Source organism: Gopherus flavomarginatus, chromosome 12 (assembly GCF_025201925.1).
Source record: "Gopherus flavomarginatus isolate rGopFla2 chromosome 12, rGopFla2.mat.asm, whole genome shotgun sequence".
In the NCBI taxonomy this organism is placed as follows: domain Eukaryota; kingdom Metazoa; phylum Chordata; order Testudines; family Testudinidae; genus Gopherus; species Gopherus flavomarginatus.
Window position 1 is genome coordinate 19,126,487 of NC_066628.1, and position 19,862 is coordinate 19,146,348.

General features: G+C 43.9%; 3 non-coding genes and 1 pseudogene across 3 annotated transcripts; 3 read left to right on the forward strand and 1 right to left on the reverse strand.

Annotated features, from left to right (window-relative positions):
* Positions 1–3,222: 3,222 nt before the first annotated feature.
* Positions 3,223–6,108, reverse strand: LOC127032620 (olfactory receptor 12D1-like; annotated as a pseudogene).
* Positions 6,109–11,848: 5,740 nt separating this feature from the next.
* TRNAK-CUU (transfer RNA lysine (anticodon CUU)) lies at positions 11,849–11,921 on the forward strand. The gene has a single exon. It is a non-coding gene; the product is annotated as a tRNA-Lys (tRNA).
* Positions 11,922–16,480: 4,559 nt separating this feature from the next.
* TRNAL-CAA (transfer RNA leucine (anticodon CAA)) lies at positions 16,481–16,589 on the forward strand. The gene is made up of 2 exons: positions 16,481–16,518; positions 16,544–16,589. It is a non-coding gene; the product is annotated as a tRNA-Leu (tRNA).
* A 1,584-nt stretch (positions 16,590–18,173) lies between these two features.
* TRNAK-CUU (transfer RNA lysine (anticodon CUU)) lies at positions 18,174–18,246 on the forward strand. Its single transcript has one exon. It is a non-coding gene; the product is annotated as a tRNA-Lys (tRNA).
* Positions 18,247–19,862: the final 1,616 nt, after the last annotated feature.

The window sequence follows — 19,862 nt, forward strand, 5'->3', positions numbered from 1 at the left end:
TGATCCTAATTTTTAATCATCTCTGTGCTGTAACCCTTTGGGAGTGAGATCTGTTTGCATGAAAATGTTCCAAAGGTTTTGTTTACGTAGCATTATATAAATGTAGGGATGGAAGGGACCCCAAGAGGTCATTTTGTCCATGCCCTCATGCTGAGGGAGGAGTAAATATACTTAGACCATCCCTGACCATCTAACCTGCTATTTAAATCTAATTTTTGCAGGGCAGATTTATTTTCTATGCTGGAAATGTAGGCTGGACTTTTCAAAAGCAGCAAAGGGAGTCAAGTGCCCAACTCCCATTACCACACTTTGGGAGTTTGGTGCCTAATTCCTTTAGGCTCTTTGGCTCCTGCCAGGCTCTGTTTCAACCTCAGCACTAGAGCTGGTCACTGTTTTCCATCTAACACAATTTGGACAAAAAATGACTTTTTATCAAAAACAATGTCGGGAAAATTTTATTTTCTGCAAAAACTGAAAATTTGTTGGTCAAAAGCTTTTCAGGCTTTGGTGGTAATATTCAGTGTTTGAAATATGATTTTTAAGAGAAAGCACTGAATCTCTGTTCAGAACAGCCCTACACCACTGCTTAATGCAGGGGTTCCCAGTTTTTTATCCCTGAGGCCCATCTGTGCTGCTGATGGACCCAATCACGGCATTGTCCCTGGGAGGCCTGTGGGGCTGATGATCCAGAAGGCCCAGCAGCCATGGATTGCAGGGGGCGGTGACTCAGAGCGGAAATGGCCGTGAACCCTCCAGCCTCCTCCGGCTGCCCTGGGAGTCGCCACCTCTTGGGGATGGCCCCTTCTCCTCGCCCTCAACCCAGCGCCTGGCATCACCACTTCACCATCACCTACCCGCTGGGGGTGCTGAGCTCCTCTGGCACTGGGCAGAGTCCATTGCTGGCCACCATGCTGTTGCTGTCTGCTTCTCAATGCCCCCCCTCCTTCCCAAGACTGCGCCAGCAAACCACTCAACACTATGGCACAGCCCATTTTTGGCCGCAGCTCACAGTTTGGGAACCCCTGGATTAATGCAGTAACAACAGCTCTGCTAGCAAGGGAATCTGCACAGCTGCATGCACATCTATTAAAGCACTTTAGAAAGATGGGACAGCACCATTACCTTAATTCTTCTAAAGGGAAACTGAGGCATGGATAGGGGATGTGACTTGTCCAAGGTCACACAGAAGGCCATTGGGAGAGCCAAGAATAGAACCCGTTTCCTGATTTCTTGCCTTCTTCAGTAACTAGGGATAAGCTTTTCAAAAGGTCTTAAGTGACTTAGGAGCAAAATCCCACTAAAAGTCAGTGAGATTTGTGCAACTGCATCACCTCAATGTTCAATATCTTCATCAGTGATTTAGATAATGGCATAGAGATTAATTTTTTTTAAAATTTGAGATCTAGAAGACCTCTCAAAGTCCCTTCCAGTCCTATGATTTTATGATTCTATGGTGCCTCACAATGGGATTTAAAAAAGTCAGCATGATAGCTGGCTCCTCGCCTAAGCTAACCAATGTGAGATTCCAAGAAGAGGGTTGTGTCCTAAGCCTCGCACCACTCCTAGAGATAGGTGCCTATGTCCAGGATGTGGGGAGGTGCCTCCCTCTGGCTGGGATTCTCAACTGCAAACTATCTCTCTTGATGTTTGGTGCCTATGGTGTTATTGCAAGAAACCGGTGGCCAGTGGGGGACAGTGGAGGGAGAAAGAGCTCCCTCATAACTTTTAACTCAGTGGTTAGGATGCTCATGTGGGATGAGTGAGACCCCCATTTCAAGTTCCTTCTCTACCTGAGGGAGAGTAGGGGATTAGCTACCTCCTAGGTGAGCGCTCTAATCACGAGGCTGAAGAGTCATCCCCATGCTTGGTGTGTGTGTGTGTCTCTCTCTCTCTCTCTCTCTCAGGCCTATGGATTCTTTCATTATTTATTCACAGTGGAACAGCTTATATAGGAGGGACTGAAGAAGCCCAACATCACAATATACCATAACCCTTCAGAGGTGACAGATCCCTGTTCAAATCCTTTCTACCCCTCAGGCAGAGGGGGAATTTCAACTGGGGGTCTCCCACACGCTGAATGAGTACCATGACAACTGGTCTAAAACTTATCAAGGGAACTCCTCCACCTTTGTGTTTCCACCCCTGTCCCCAGTTTGTTTTGTATAAACTTGCTAACGGAGCCTAATCTGGTAGGTGAACTCTGAGTAGGCTTACCAGATCAAGGTCCTCAGTTGCTCCTTCATCTAACCAGCCTATCTTCCCCTATTTTCTGCATCACTGTGGGGCTTAGATGTCCAGATACCTGGCATGGGGCTCCAGTGGTCATGCTCAGAGGAAGAATCATAGGTGCCTAGGGAACTCGTTCCTGAAAAAATTAGGTTCCAAGAGAGTTGAGGCACCCACAGCGTTTGGAGACAGCTGAGCAGGGTTTTGTGATTCCCAGTGGGGCCTGATTCTGAGATTTAGGTGCCTAACATAGCACCTAAGTTCTTTAGTGTATCTAGCCCATGGTTGCCTAATTCTCATATTTTCCTTTGAAACACTTTACTTTGGAAGGTCTCTAGGGAGCAGGGACTGGCTATCACTATTTTTTTTAACTTTTCCAAGTCGTTGGGGTTCTGATCTCATTTGATGCCTAAAGTTGTTAATGTAATAATAATAAATATTAATTAATCTAATGTTGCCCCACAATTAGTAGAGATGAGAGAGTCTTGCTATGACATTTGTTCAGTTCCTTCCATTTTTGCCATTGTGAGTTCTCCTGTAGAATCAATCTTTCAGTGGCTAACATAGATTGTTCTCTCACATTATATAGTTCATTGCCAACTTTTCGTTATGTTCAAGGGCCAGGATTTTCCCCTGCAACCTGTTTTTTCATTGTCCAATGCATACTGCCTGCTGCAGTTATATATTCCATTGCCATCTTCCCTTTGCAAGTATCACACAATTTGTGTTAAATCAGAGATATTGTTTAACATCAGTAAATTTGAGGTAAAATGCATCACAGGGATGTTGCAATTATACACAATTAAGTGTTAAAACCCAGGAAAGGCTCAACTTAAATCCAAACATATTAAGGAATGAAAATGCACAGTTAAGCCACCAAAAGAACCTTAACTTTGCCCTATCATAATTTTTTCCACCTTCCCATCTAGTTAAAACAATGCAATTTTGCATATAGGAACTATATGAATACTCTTTTTGGTACGGTTCGTGGTAATTTCCTCACCATTATCCTTCAAAGTTTCACTATCAGCAGTCATTAAGATGGAGTCAAGGTTTAGATAACATGTCCTTAATTTAGGGTAGAATACATTACCAAGGTGTAATTTCCCCACAAAATCCCACAGGAAATTCAAAATGAAAGTTAAACAATATGCATACATGTTACAGCAGGAAATGATATTAGGGGACCCAAATAAACTTAGCACTGCCCTATAGTGACACCTTGAAGAGGAAAAAATGAGAGGAGAGAGAGAATCTAATGTGTACTTTAAAATCTTCGAGTCCAAAAAGACTAAAAGGTTTTAATCATAATTTAAAGGGTTTTATGTGTGTCTTTTTTTTATTCATGTCCTTTCATGGAAGAGTTTTCTGTTCAGCAGTTTCTCCAGGGCAAATTTCACCTCCTCGTTCCTGAGAGATAGATCATGAGGTTCAGAACTGGGGTGACAACATTGTATATGTGGATGACTACAGTGTTCCTTTCAGAGGAGACCCCAGAGGAGGAAGTCGTGTAGTTGCCAAGGGTTGGTACATAGCATGGAGACACCATCATGGGATGGGAGGTGCAGGTAGAAAAGATATTGGTCCTGATTTCCCATGATTGTCCGGAGGAAGGAAATTAAGTAGAGGTACAGCAGGAAGTTGGGGACAAAAGAACCCAGTGTGAAGCTCCTTGTGGTGATATTGAGGAGGCTCAGGTTGAGGTGGGTGCTGCAGCAGGCCAGGCTCAGCAAGGGCTTGATGTCACAGAGGAAGTCATAGAAGCAGCTGAGGCACTAGAAACAGAGGCAGGAGGTCATGACTGTTTCAGCATGTTCAGGGACGAAGTAGCCCAGGTGGCTGCTATCAGCCACAGGCAGGCCTATGGTTTCCAGACCATCGTGTAGTGCAGCAGGTTAAAGAGGGTCATGTAGCAGTCACAGGCCATGGCAGCTGGCAGAATGGCCTTCCTGCTGCCCAGGAAGTGGAAGAAATGGAACTGAGTGAGGCAGCTGGTAAAGGAGATGGCCTGGTACCCAAAATGCTGGCTTCCTCTCAGGGCATGGTGACTGTGGAATAGAAGATGTTTTGCCCAGGAAGAAGGACATTAGAGTGGAAAGTTGAGGCTGAGCCACTGTCAGAAATTTCATACAGATATAGACATTTCATAAGATCATCCCCAATTCTTAAGTGTACCAAGACAGATACCACAAAGATGCACACAAGGTTTATTACATGTGCAATTGGGGCATCCAAAATATCTTAACTGTCCATTGTTGTGACAAGAAGAGGCATATGGGGAAAAGAAACAAATCAATGGGGCTTTAAAAATCAGGTTCATTTTAAGCTGGATGCATGGACCTTAAAATACCTCGATCACAATGGTATGCATTAGTTGTCAGCTGTTAATACAAGCCAGAGTAGAGATTTCTGGTGAAAGAAATTTCATTTATAACAAACAATGGGAAGAAACAAGCACTACATCTAATAAATCAACAAATATTCAAATGTGACCGATGTACCAAATTTCAGTGTGTTTTAACAATGAGAAGTTGGAAGAATCTGTGACATGACAGAGTTAAGGTGGTTTGCAAGTCTGATCTGTGCATTTGTGGACCTTAACAGGGTTGGATTTCTTTTAAATGAAATCTTAACCTTCAACATCCAAGGTTTGTTGTGCTTGGTTTTGGAATCTGTGCAGTATCTCTTCAATTAATCATATGTATTATAAACCTTTATACCAATTTTGTTTGGGAATAATATTTAAAATTAATCTCCAAACATTTTCCCCCATAACAATTAGAGATGAAGAAATCCTGGGAGGACATTTTTCCATCTCCATCTTGGTCACTGCAAGAATGTCACCTACAGTCTATTTTTCCAGGGAATATTGAAGATAGATCCCCTACATTATAATTCCCTTGGTCAACATCTCTCCTTTTCACTTCAAAACAAGAAGTCATTTTATTTAGTTCGTTTCAGGGAAGAGTTTTCTAGTGATGAATTTCCTGGTGGCGTATTTCACCTCACTGTTCCGCAGGGTGTAAATGAGGGGATTCAGATCTGGGGTGATGACACTGTACACTAGGGTGATGATCATCTCTTCTCCCTTGGAGCTTCCTGAAGAAGGACGCAAGTAGGTGAAGATCGCTGTCCCATAGTACAGTGCTATCATGGTGAGGTGGGAGGTGCAAGTGGAGAAGGCCTTTCTCCTGCTTTCCTGTGACCGGACCTTCAGGGAGAGGAAGGAGATGATGTAGTGGCCCAGGTGACTCCTGCCAGCAGCAGGCAGGCCTGTGGGCTCATGACCTGTGTGTAGCGCAGTGGGTTGCAGATGGCCACGTAGCGGTCATAGGCCATGACAGCCAGCAGCATGGCCTCACTGCTGCCCAGGAAATGGAAGAAATGGAGCTGTGCTAGGCAACTGGTGAAGGAGATGGTGTGGTGCCCTGAGAGGAAGCCGGCCAACATCTTGGGCACAGTGACTGTGGAGAAGAAGATGTCTAGGCTGGAGAGATTTCCCAGGAAAAAGTACATGGGGATGTGAAGTTGGAGCTCAGCCAGTATCACAGCCACAGTGGCTCCATTCCCCAAAATGCTGGCCATGTAGAGCAGCAGGAAGAGGGTGAAGAGGTAACTCTGAAGACTCCTCACATGAGTGAGGCCCAGGAAAATGAACTCGCTCACCTCTGTCTGGTTCTCCATCCCTGCAGGAGGAAGAGGACAAAGCAGCAGGAGGTGAAAGCAGCTTAAGGTTCTACTCCCCTCTATGTTGCAGAACCTGGTACCAATGCAATACATTGGGTTGGAGTCAGACATTTTGTGGTAGAGAGTTTTCTTTCTGCAGCCATAGGTGCATTCTGTACCTACATATAATTGTATAGTAAAAAGAGACAAAATAATTACGGATTTTTCATTTCTTTTTGAAGCTGAGAGAGATAGATATGTTTGATTTTCTATCACTGCAGTTATAAGAGTAATGTATAAAAAGTAGACATATTAATCATACTACTTTGCAGTTGCAAAAGCACCTTCCAACCCATGTTGAAGTGGGATTCCAAAGTGCTTTACTCTCGCTCGTTAAATCTGACCATGGTCCTTGATGAATTTATTTTCAGCAGTTCCCAAGAGGGGAAGAACTCTTCACAGATAAACACTATGCATATCTGGTAACGGGAAATAGCTGCATGGAAAGCAGTCATTCCAGCAAAACACAAAACGCTCTGAGATCTAGGTTTTTTGCAAAAGGGGTCCTGAAAGAAACTGGGTTTTCTCTGTCGTTACAAGTTCTTAACTGATTCAGAACCAGAACAACCATGAAAAGTTCCTTCTTTCCTTCAGATATCTTGGGCCCTTGATCTTATTATCATATATCAGGTCATCAGCAGTCAATGGCTCACTGCTCAGGGTGTAGCTACAAATGGCTGGGATTTTGCACAAGTATAGATGGGGAATTTGCATAACCAGAGATGGGGAATTTGTGTTCACTTCCCCTTATATAGTCCCTCACTTTTGTTTCAAAAATCTCTTCATGTCTGGCACATTTTTCAATATAGTCTGCTGAACCCTCTACATCTCACACCTGTCACATCTCCCCTATTGAGAGATTGCATACAATTCTGACCCACCATAACACAGAAACCATTCATTGAATACAATGGACCTCTAAAATACTTAAACTTAATCCAGTAAGGTATCCCAAAGATATTGCAGGAAATTGCCATGTCTGACACACTCATAACCTCCTGTCTAAGCTCCATTATCTGCTTAGAATCCTAGGACATTAACAGGAAGCTACATCTAGGGATCAATATGCCTAGTAACAATTCTACTGAGCATTTCCCATCATGTCCACTATGATTTGTAATACCGTAGTAATTAAAGGTGACAACTGAGATTAGAGCCCTATTTATACTGTACAGACACATAGTGAGAGATAGCTCTGCCCTAGTCCAGCGAGCTCACAAGCTAAATAAAGGGTGTGTGTGGTGAAACAAAGGGAGGAAACCATCTACCCAAGGTCACACAGCAGGTGAATGGCTGAGCTGGGGTAAAGTATAGGTCTCCTGAGTCCTAGTTGGTAATTCTAGCCACTAAATTAGGCTGTTTTTTAAAAAAAAAACCCCACATTGCTATCTGCTACATCACACATACAAGTTATACAGGAATCATTTGGTGGGATTCTTTGGCACATGTTATACATATGCTTGGAAGCATTTGTTTTTATCAGTAAATGTCAGTGAACGTTGATTTCAATGTACACACGCAAAGCAATGGAAAAATATTGCCATAGATCATTGAAATGTAGACATAGGCAAAGGTAGAAAAATGCTGCTGGAGCATTTATGAGAGTCAAACCTTAATGTGTACAAAATGAGCTATAATGAATGCTGCATAAGCGGACTCGGAAGTACCAGCTTTTTATCAGTAAATGTCAATTTCACCATACACACACACACACAACAATGAAAAAATATTTCTGTTGATAATAGAAATGTATAGCTCAGCAACATAAGAAAAATGTTGCTTGAGAACTCATTTGAGTTTAATTTAAGGCTATTTACTTCGTATATTTTGACGTGTGACATTGACAATTTGTGTTGTAAGGGTTATAAAGCTTAAACTTTTTGAATCTCAATGTCACCATCATTACATAATTATTGTCTGACCTCCTGCCCCGCATAAATTTCCTACAGCTGTGAAAATTTAAAGTGATAAAAACGTTTACAAATAATCATTGATATTATCCATCAAAAACATATTTTTTAAAAAAAGCAAAATTTGAATTTTTCCAAGCCTAGTTATATAGAATGTTAGACTAGATCATAATAATGGTCCCTTCTGGCCTTGGAATTCATGAATCTAGGAAACGTATGCCACTTTCTAAACGTGCTGTGTTTTGAAACTCCTAGTCTAGAAGCCTACCTTAATTCTGGGGGTAATACACAAGTTTCCGAAGCATTGGCTGTTAGGGCTACTTGCATTTCCAAAATCAGGAGCTTTTCAAAAGGAGTCTGAAGCCATTTGAAACTCCTACCCTTGGTGACTCTCTCATGCTGTTCCCTCAAAACTCAGCCAGGGGCCACTTTGGTTGTCCTTGTAATGGAAGCAATATCAATGACTGATGTCAAAGGACGCTAAAGGGAAATAGCAGGCGTATCTGTCTGTTCAGAATAGAAGAGAGATGCAAGCTCCTATTGAATGAACTTCTGGATGGTGTGCTGAATCTGTGGAACAAATGAACCTTTTTATCATATTCACAGTCTGAATCACAGGGGGGGAACCAATTTCCATTCTCTAGATGACTCCTCTGGGGCAGAATCTCTGAACCACATGAGAGTCACTGGTATATGCATAACAAGCCAAGAGTTCCCTACAGAGAACAAAGTCAAGCAGGCAGGAGCTGCTGGAAAAATAAATAAATAAAGCAAAAATTCTAAGGGAGTTAGGCACTCAACTTCCATTCAATATATTTGAATATCCCAGCCTTAAAAAAATAAAACCCTAGTTAGCAAATATTGTTGTTGGGTTTGTTTGTTTATTTTATTTTTACTAAAACCACTGAACTGGTCCACCAAGATTCTGAATTTGTTTCACTGTGATTAATCGTTCTATGAGACCGTGAAGGTTTAAAACAAAGTTAGCAAATTAGATGCAGTTTTGCTGGGGGTATAGTATTTATGAACAGAACCAAAGCAACTCAGAGCATCAGTGTGGCAAAGAAGTGAGCAAATGTCCCCAGTCTACCATGTTTTGGTAATGACTTGTACCTGGAAGACTCCACTCCCTACAGACATGACTGAGAGTGTGATGGAATTTTTTCAGATGAAAAGTAGAAAAATGACCTTTGTTACACACTCACTGAAGTCAACTGGAGTTTTTTTTCAAGATTTTCCTATTCAACCTGCTAATCTGTCAATCCCAGACAAACAAAGCCTTGTTGGAGGAGTTGAGGAAGATTCTAATATGTATCTGACATGGTGATGACATTCAGAAGATTTCATTGTGTTGGGAAACTTTGATCCCATTGTTGGGATTCCCTTCAAGACCTTTCCACTCGGCTTATCCAGAACACCTCATCTAGTTCTGGAATGCTTTATCCAGTTCTCTGGGATCCAAAAAAACCCATCTCATTTCAACTCTAGCTCAACACTAAGGTTTTTTTATTAGGCATGTAACAGCTCTTTCTCCATGCTGGCCAGGTCCAGATCCAGGGGGTTTAGGTGCAAGGTGATACCACAATTCCAATTCACATCAAACACTACACACTTAATAGACATCTTTCTTAGCTATCAACATCTATGTGTCTCGTATGTAAGGACCAAGAGCTTTGCAAATTTTGTACAAACCAATCACTTTGCAGATTGTCTAAGGCAATCTTACCAGTTCAGAAAGTTCCTGCCTACTTTATTTACTATTAACTTACCCACAATAGTTAGTTTAGTTAACTTCTGCCTCCCTCATTTACTGTAAACATATTCACAATAGTTATATCAGCAATTACTTTTCCAGATTTAACCAATGAGGACTTCTTGTGGCATCTTAGAGACTAACAAATTTATTTGGGCATAAGCTTTTGTGGACTATAACCCACTTTTATGGAGTGAAAAATACTGTACACAGGTATAAATATACAGCACATGAAAAGATGGGAGTTGCCTTACCAAGTGAGGGGCCAGTGCTAACGAGGCCAGTTCAATCGTGGTAGATGTGGCCCTTTCCCAACGGTTGACAAGAAGCTGTGAGTATCAACATAGGGAACGTTATTTTTTGTAGTGATCCAGCCACTCCCAGTCTTTATTCAGGCCTAATCTGATAGTGTCAAATTTTTAAATTAATTTGAGTCTGTTTTTGAAGTTTTTTCGTTGAAGAATCGCCACTTTAAGTCTGTTATTGAGTGTCCAGGGAGACTGAAATGCTTTCCTACTGGTTTTTGAAAGTTACAATTCTTGATATCTGATTTATGTCCATTTATTCTTTTGCACAGAGACTGTCCTATTTGGCCAATGTACATGGCAGAGGGGCATTGCTGGCACATTATGGCATATATCACATTGGTAGATGTGTAGGTGGACAAGCCCCTGATGGCATGGCTGATGTGATTATGTCCTATGATGGTGTGGACTGAATATCTGATGTCTGCATATATATACCTGCCTCTAGCTTGCCTGCATATATATATACCTGCCCCTGGAAATTTCCACTACATGCATCTGACGAAGTGGGTATTCACCCACGAAAGCTCATGCTACAAAACGTGTGTTAGTCTATAAGGTGCCACAGGACTCTGCTACTTTTACAGATCCAGACTAACACGGCTACCCCTCTGATACTTGGTTGAATAGATATGCCGAAAGAGTTGGCAGTGGGGTTTGTAGCAGGGTTTGGTTCCTGGGTTACTCTTTTTGTTGTGTAGTGAGTAGTTGCTGGTGAGTATTTGCTTCAGGTTGGAGGGCTGTCTGTAAGTGAGGACTGGCCTGTCCCTCAAAGTCTGTGAGAGTGAGATCGTCCTTCAGGATGGTTGTAGATCCTTCATGATGTGCTGGAGAGGTTTTAGTTGGGGGCTGTAGGTGATTGTTAGTGGCGTTTGGTTACTTTCTTTGTTGGACCTGTCTTGTAGTAGGTGACATCTGGGTATTCTTTTGGCTCTGTTAGTCTCTTTCTTGAATACCCCTTGTGGGTATTGCTTCATCCTGTAGGTGTGTGTCTCTGTCTGAGGGATTGCAGCAAATACGGTTGTATCTCAGGGCTTGGCTATAGACAATGGATCATGTGATGTGGTCTGGATGAAAGCGGGAGGCATGTAGGTAAGTATAGCGGTCAGTAGGTTTCAGGTATAGGGTGGTGTTTATGAGACCATCACTTATTTGCACTGTAGTGTCCAGGAAGTGGATCTTCTGTGTGGACTGGTTCAGGCTGAGGTTGATGGTGGGGTGGAAATAGTTGAATTCCTTGTGGAATTACTAAAGGGCCTGCATCCCGTGGGTCCAGATGATGAAGATGTCATCAATGTAGCACAAGTACAGTAGGGCTGCTACTGGACAAGACCCGAGGAAGCGTTGTTCAAAGAAAGCGATAAAAACATTGGCATACTGTGAGACCATTCAGGAAAAATCTAAATGGAAAAATATCAGATTTAAGATGGATTCCAGTATCCTGGTCTCTGTAAGACCCCTAGCTTCCATCTTCCTGGGTTGGCCCACACATACACAGGAAGGTTTGCAGGTCAAGAAACCATGTACAATAAATTGTCTGGGTCAATGGGAGCTGTAAAGGTTTTAAAACACCATTAGTGGCCCACGCTTTGTATAATTACAACGGGACCTCAGAATTAGATTTCATATTTCCGGCTTAAGATACAAGAATGAGACATGCATACAAAAAGGAGGCATATCTTCAGTTGCTTAGAACCTTTCTTAGGATACTTTACAAGAGACATTTTGCATAAAGTACATTTCAGTTACATCACACTCACACTAGACACCAGCATCTAACTAGCCTTGGAACGAGCCCTGTTTGCTAGCTGGAGAGCGAAGGGACCAGCAAAGAAGGCAAATGTCAGGAAATGAATCTCAGCATGCAAAGAAACTTCCTTCGCTTCTTCTTTTGCACTCTCTGGGCCTTTGCAAGGCCTTTAAACCTAGCCCGACTAGCTCAGTTGGTAGAGCATGAGACTCTTAATCTCAGGGTCGTGGGTTCGAGCCCCATGTCAGGCGTTTGATCTTGCACTCTTAGACATCACTCTCTCCCTTATGTTCTCAGGGCACAATGGAATCCACTCTTTGTCCTCTCAACCAGCTGAGGCTGTCTGGGACCTTTAGTAGGTCATGAAAAGAAGACAAATTGACAACTCCATGCTCCTAAGAGAGTTGAGGCTCTTCTAGCCCAGGCAAGAGAGGGAAAAAGTAACCTTTCAGAAGCTGATTGCGCCCCATCAGGGATCCAGAGCTTCCCTCCCATCCCTCCTACATTTCTGTAAGCCCTTGGAGAGTAAAACAAAATAGCAATGAAACTGTTTTTTTTTAAACAAACAAACAAACAAACAAACAAAAAGATGTGGCCTCAATGTATAACAATACTGGAAATTGTTTTAATATATTATCTGTTTCTCTTTTATATCAGTTGACTGTGCTAAAAATAGGAAGGGAACCGTAAGGAAAGAAAGAGCTCAGAGCTTGTGTTAACCTCCTTTGAAGAACAAATGGCCTCAGTTGGACAGAAAGTAGGTCTAGAAAGTCAAGCCCAACGTCCCAAAGGCAATATCCCTGGTGGTCTAGTGGTTAGGGTATGGTGCTTTCATTCCCACGGCCTGTGTTTAATTCCTGCTCAGGAAATTACCCTTTTCAACAAAAGTCTACCGTTCCTTCCGAACTTGTCCTTCAACAGGAAGAATGCAACTTCCTGGCCTGCTGCAGAATGCTTGAAAACTCTTTGGAGGCCCTGGGGAAAGTAAAGCTACCAACTACTACAATATGGCTCTCTGCCCCTTAAAGCCCAGCCTCTACACCCTTTAGGACAAATACGCTCACTTGTGCAAACAATTTAGTTTTTCCCTGTTACCTAGCCTAACCTAAATTAGAACAACATTGCAGATCTTTTTCTTTTTTTTTTCACTTTTCTTGCTGAAACCAAACAACCATTTTGGGGCCACCAAAATATTTCACTAAATAGAATATTCATACAAAAATCTTTCAGCCAGTGCTATATACAAGTCTTTGGAAGTAACCACCCCAGAGAGAGATCATTAAGCTTTTCCATTCCTAAGATCTAGGTGCTGAAGTCTTCTGAGCATGGGCCTTTCACCTCTAGGCCAATGGTTACCCTCTTGCTCAGGTGGCTACTGATGAAAGGCAACGGGGTTTAGTGGCAGATCCATTTCAGACTCCCTCTTCCAATGTCTACAGGGGGGTGTTTGTTTCACATTGCATCTAAGAATGAAATCAATTCTCTTGAAACCTCAGCCTGCGCTCAAGGTGATTGTAGGTCAAGGAAGGAAGGTTTTGTTCATCCTCTTCTAGTAAATGCTCAAAGTTGTGATGGTTCTTGGAGCTTCCAGACACATTGGCCAGAATTTTCAGAAGGTCTCACACCCACCACTAGGGCCAGATTTTTAGAAGAACTAGGCTCCCAGTTAGGCACTAAAATCTTTAGCCAGATTGTCAAAAAGGCTCCATCTGTTTTTCCAAAAGAGGAGTTATTTTGGAAAAAAGCTTGTCAAGATTGTGGGTGCTGGTTACCTGTCTACGTGGCCCACACTGCTGGCGTTGGAGGTTCACCATGGTTTTCTCAGAATGCGGTATCCGTAGTCTGCCTCAGTTCTGGTGTCCATCTTTTATTCTCCGAATAAATCAGCAGGGAGACTAAAATAACATAGGGCTCACAGGGCTCCCGGAAACCTGCCAGTTTGGCTCACGGTGAAGGTGTATACAAATCATCTGTGCTGTAGAAGGGCTCTGGGAGTTGAAAGAGTTGTGAATTTAACCCTCTAGGTTTCGGGCATAATCTGAACCTGTTTCAAAACCAATTCCTTAAATAGACCATAGTTTGAAGCCGCAGCAATAGGCATCTTACTGAATATATCCAGAGCTTTCCCAGTCAATTTTGCAACCAAAGGAGTCATCTTTCCTTTCCTGAATAAGCACTTTGTCTGTCCTCCAGACAACACACTTAAAAATCACTACCAGTGTCTCAAAGCAATCAGCTGGGCACATATCCTGCTCGACCACGCCACTGTGATGGGTTCGGTCACAGAGATCCCCTTGGGACTGAAGTTACTTCCGAGCCTGTTTTCCCTGCCAGCTTGGGACTCCAGAACCCTGCCTCGTTGAGCCAGACACCCTAGCCTGCAGCAACACAGACCCAGGCTCTGGGCCACACCCCCAAAGCTGCAGACTTTAACTAAAAACAGCTCAGCACCTGTCTCCAGCACCCAGACACTCAGCTCCCAGTGGGATCCAAAACCCCAAACAAATCCCTTGTACTCTCTACAAAGCTTACACAGGGTAAATTCCTAAATTCTTCACCCTCTAGATCACTGACAGAGAGATATGCACAGCGGTTTGCTCCTCCAGCGATTAATCACTTACTCTGGGTTTATTAAGAAACAAAAGTCATTTTTATTAAGTATAAAAAGGAGGAGTTAAGTGGTTTCAAGTCATAACAGACAGATCAAAGGAAGTCACCAAGCAAAATAAAACAAAACCTAAGCCTAAGACATAAAGAAACCGATTCCAGGGAATAGCTCACCCTCAGAGGTGGTTCCAATCAGCTTCTTTCACACACTAGACTCCTTCCTAGTCTGGGCCCTATCCTTCCCCCTGCTATGGTCCTTCTTACTTCCAGCAGACATCTTAGCAGGGGTTTTCTAATGACTGGCAGCCCTTTTGTCCGGCTTCAACCCCTTTTCTAGCTTTGGCATAAGGCGGGAATCTTTTGTCTCTCTGGGTCCTCACCCTTCCTTCTAAACGGAAAAAGGCCAGATTTAAGATGGATTCCAGTATCGTGGTCTCTGTAAGACCCCTAGTTTCCATTCTTCCTGGCTTGGCCCACACGTACAGAGGAAGGTTTGCAGGTCGAAAAACCATTTACAACCAATTGTCTGGGTCAATGGGAGCCGTCAAGGTTTTCAACCACCATTAGTGGCCCACGCTTTGCACAATTACAATAGGGCCTCAGAGTTAGACTTCATGTTTCTGGCTTCAGATACAAGAAGGAGACATGCATACAAATAGGAGGCATATCTTCAGTAGCTTAGAACCTTTGTTAGGACACCTTACAAGAGACCTTTTGCATAAAGCCTATTCCACTTACATCACACTCACACTTATAAGCATATTTCCATAAAACGCATGGAGCGCAACATCACCGGGTGCCCTACCTACCCTGCTTTCACTGCTTCCTGATGGCACAGAACTGACAACAAAGGAGCCAGGATAGGAGGCTTCTAAAACCGGGAGAGCTCTTCGATCCTGTCAACATCCTCTCAGGAGTTATCAAACCCCCTTTCTAGGTGTCTATCCCCCAAATCCTATCAGCTCAATGATTTTTCTCCCTGGAAGAGCCTCGAGGGAGGCCGAAGAAGCGGAGAGGATTGCGTTGGGGGTAGATAACAGAGAGAAGAATTGTTCCTCGGGATTTTTGCCTGTTTCTCTGGTGATCCTGACGAAGGAATGGGAAGCGTAAGTCCCTTTCTTTCAATGCCTCAGATTGGGTTCAGTTGGTGAAAGTGAGCAGAGGGCTTCCTTCACTCTCCGCTCTTGTTCTCACAGGGGAATGGACACTGGACCGGTTTCCCAATTTGGACAGAAAGTGGCTTGCGAGAGCCGAGGAGAGCCTGCTTCCTGCCTGCACCGAGTTGACAAACTGGGGAAGCCAAAGCTGAGAGACACCTCCCCCCACACCCTGTAGACCAAGTCAGAATGCTATCCGCTCACATGGAGGGGGAGCATAAGCCCTCCCTGGGTTTCTCTGCCCAAATTATAATCAGCTGAGTGATTTTCCTGGACCAGCCTCTAGGTAGGCAGAAGAAGAAGTCAAGAGGGTTGCGATGGGGTACATGAAAGCAGAGGACTCTTCCTCTTGATATTTCTTTGTCTTGCTCTTGTGATTCTGATGGATGAACCTAAAGCGTCATTTGAGTGTGTTTCAATGCTTTTCCTTGGGCTCAGCTGGTGATGCTGAGCACAGGGGTTCCTTCGCTCTCTCTGCTTCTACCCTCTCTAAAGGGGAATGGACCAGCTTTCGAAACAGCCTAGTGGAGCTGAACAAAAAGAGCAAGAAACATCCAGGTTCACCTTAGATTAATATTTTTTCCCCAATTTTCTTGGTGAAACAAAACAAAAACATCGTTTTCATAAGAACTCAACTCCCATTCAGGCTCCAAACTCTCTTGCAAGATTTCCAGAAGGGCTCAACACCCTGAGTGCTGAGCTATTTTGGAAGAAAAAACAAACAAGGCCAATACCGATTGTGAGTGCTGGCTGCTTGACTATGTGGCCCGCCGTGCGGGACTTTGAGGTTCTCATTAAGCTAAGTGTCTCTACTCTGCCTCTATCCTACTGTCCATCTTTTATTCCCCGAATAAGTGAGGGGGGAAGATTAGAACACCTCAGAACGCACAGGGTTGTAGGAAACCTGCAACTTTAGATGAGGGTGATGGTGTCTAAAAACCAGATGTGATGTAGGTGTTGAAAGAGAGACCCCGTCTTGGCCTCCTTGAGCGGCTCATACAATGTTGACGAAAATGAGGGTTGAGAGAGCTGTTTGGTGTTGCAGTGTCAGGGTGGCCGAGTGGTCCAAGGCGGCAGACTCAAAGCTCTGGTTTTCCCACAAGTGGGGCTTCTGGTCTCCCTCAGGAGGCGTGGGTTCAAATCCCACTCCTGACACGACCTCAACAAGTGGCCTGGAAGAGTGCTTGCTGAGGAGCTTTTGTAGAGCAGCGGCAAAAGAAGTTAGAGGGAATTGTCAATACCTTCAGAATCCATGCGTTCAAGGCACCTAGTTGGGTAAATTCCAGTTTATTCCCCACCAGAAAGTTGGCATTGCTTGATGTTGTGCAGGTAGGGATGTCAAACCTACAAGTGGAGAAAGAAGGGAGCAGTACAGTGAACACTGATAAATGGATGGCAAGACTCTTAGTCTCAGGGTTTGGGCTTGAGCCCTAAACTGGGAGCTCTACCTACTCTGGTTTGGCTTCCTCCTGAGGGTACAGAATTGACAACCTAGGGAGCAGAGATAGGAGGCAGCTACAACCAAGAGCCCTCTTAGATTGTGTCCACATCCTATCAGGAGGTCTCAAAGCCCCTCTCTCAGTTTCTATCGCAGAAATTCTATCAGCTCAAGGACCTTTTTCCATCCAAGAGCCACTAGGTAGGCAGAAGAAGAGGTGGAGAGGACTGCGATGGAGGTAAATAAAGCAGAGAAGAATTGTTCCTCTTGGGATTTTCTGGGTTTCTCTTGAGATCCTGATGAAGGAACCGGAAGCATACGCTGATTTTTTCAGGCTCCTTTCTGTCCAACAGATTAAGTTCGTCCTTTGTCCATTCCCCTGTGGGGTTAAGAGCTGGAACCCCTGTGCTCAGGATCACAACCTTTAGCCCAATCGAAGGCACTGAACAAACTCAAATGATGCTTCGGCTTCCTCCCTCAGGATCACAAGACCAACTCAAAGAAAACTCCAGAGGAACAAGCCTCCGCTCCTTTCGCTTACCCCAACGCCACCCTCTCAGGGAAGGACACGCAGCCGATAGGAGTCCTTGCGTAGAAACTTAGGGTCGGGTGTTGCTCCCCCTCCCTGGGAGCTGATAGCATTCTGACTCTGTGGAATGGGGCTCTGAGCATTGCCAGGTTGTCAGTTCTGGACTCTCAGAAAGCAGCCAAAATGCTCAAACCCCCACCCGCTTCTCTTGGACCGCTGGGAACATGGTGTTTGCACAGGGGCTGCAAGCCCTTCTTTCTTGTCTTTGTCTACCCCGGCCCTTTCCCCACAAATGCTTTCATCGGACGCTGGAGGGACCTAACGACCTGCAGGTTTCCGCACCCACCTCCTAAAGCAAAGAGTCCTTCAATTCTTTGACATTCCTGGAGCCGCGCATCCTTGGAGGAGTTTTACCCCAGGGCGTTCTGATTCCCTGCAAAAAGATGTGTCTGGTGGCCGGCGAGGAACTGTCTTGTCTGCCCCCTCTTTGGGCACTGAGAAGCTTTTGCTGAGAAACAGCACCTCCTCCTGGTGGGAGAATCCTAAATTCCACCTTCCCCCACAGGTTTCTCTGAGCAGCTACTAGATGAACCCCACTTCTCTGGTCTAGACACCAGCATCTAACTAGCCTTGGAATGAGCCCTGTTTGCTAGCTGGAGAGCGAAGGGACCAGCAAAGAAGGCAAATGTCAGGAAATGAATCTCAGCATGCAAAGAAACTTCCTTCGCTCTTCTTTTGCACTCTCTGGGCCTTTGCAAGGCCTTTAAGCCTAGCCCGACTAGCTCAGTTGGTAGAGCATGAGACTCTTAATTTCAGGGTTGTGGGTTTGAGCCCCATGTCAGGTGTTTGATCTTGCAGTCTTAGACATCACTCTCTCCCTTATGTTCTCAGGGCACAATGGAATCCACTCTTTGTCCTTTCAACCAGCTGAGGCTGTCTGGGACCTTTTTTAGTAGGTCATGAAGAGAAGACAAATTGACAACTCCATGCTCCTAAGAGAGTTGAGGCTCTTCTAGCCCAGGCAAGAGAGGGAAAAAGTAACCTTTCAGAAGCTGATTGTGCCCCATCAGGGATCCAGAGCTTCTCTACTTCTTTCTATATCTTTGCCAGTGCTCAGTAGTTGAGATAACTGCTTCTTTCTCAAATCCTCCACCGGCCCTCTTCATTGGGGTGGAGATTGCTTGAGGCTGATGATTCCAACCACATCTTATTCATCCCTCCTACATTTCTGTAAGCCCTTGGAGAGTAAAACAAAATAGCAATGAAACTGTTTTTTTTAAAACAAACAAACAAACAAACAAAAAGACGTGGCCTCAATGTATAACAATACTGGAAACTGTTTTAATATATTATCTGTTTCTCTTTTATATCAGTTGACTGTGCTAAAAATAGGAGGGGAACCGTAAGGAAAGAAAGAGCTCAGAGCTTGTGTTAACCTCCTTTGAAGAAGAACAAATGGCCTCAGTTGGACAGAAAGTAGGTCTAGAAAGTCAAGCCCAACATCCCAAAAGCAATATCCCTGGTGGTCTAGTGGTTAGGGTATGGTGCTTTCATTCCCACGGCCTGTGTTTAATTCCTGCTCAGGAAATTACCCTTTTCAACAAAAGTCTACCGTTCCTTCCGAACTTGTCCTTCAACAGGAAGAATGCAACTTCCTGGCCTCCTGCAGAATGCTTGAAAACTCTTTGGAGGCCCTGGGGAAAGCAAAGCTACCAACTACTACAATATGGCTCTCTGCCCCTTAAAGCCCAGCCTCTACACCCTTTCAGACAAATACACTCACTTCTGCAAACAATTTAGTTTTTCCCTGTTACCTAGCCTAACCTAAATTAGAACAACATTGCAGATCTTTTTCTTTTTTTTTTTCACTTTTCTTGCTGAAACCAAACAACCATTTTGGGTCCACCAAAATATTTCACTAAATAGAATATTCAACCAAAAATCTTTCAGCCAGTGCTATATACAAGTCTTTGGAAGTAACCACCCCGGAGAAAGATCATTAAGCTTTTCCATTCCTAAGATCTAGCTGCTGAAGACTTCTGAGCATGGGCTATGGGCCTTTCACCTCTAGGCCAATGGTTACCCTCTTGCTCAGGTGGCTACTGATAAAAGGCAACGTGGTGTAGTGGCAGATCCATTTCAGACTCCCTCTTCCAATGTCTACAGGGGGGTGTTTGTTTCACGTTGCATCTAAGAATAAAATCAATTCTCTTGAAACCTCAGCCTGGAATCAAGCTGATTGTAGGTCAAGGAAGGAAGGTTTTGTTCATCCTTTTCTAGCAAATGCTCAAAGTTGTGATGCTTCTTGGAGCTTCCAGACACATTGGCCAGAATTTTCAGAAGGTCTCACACCCACCACTAGGGCCAGATTTTAAGAAGAAGTAGGCTCCCAGTGAGGCACTACAATCTGTAGTCAGATTGTCAAAAAGGCTCCCCCTATTTTTCCAAAAGAGGAGTTATT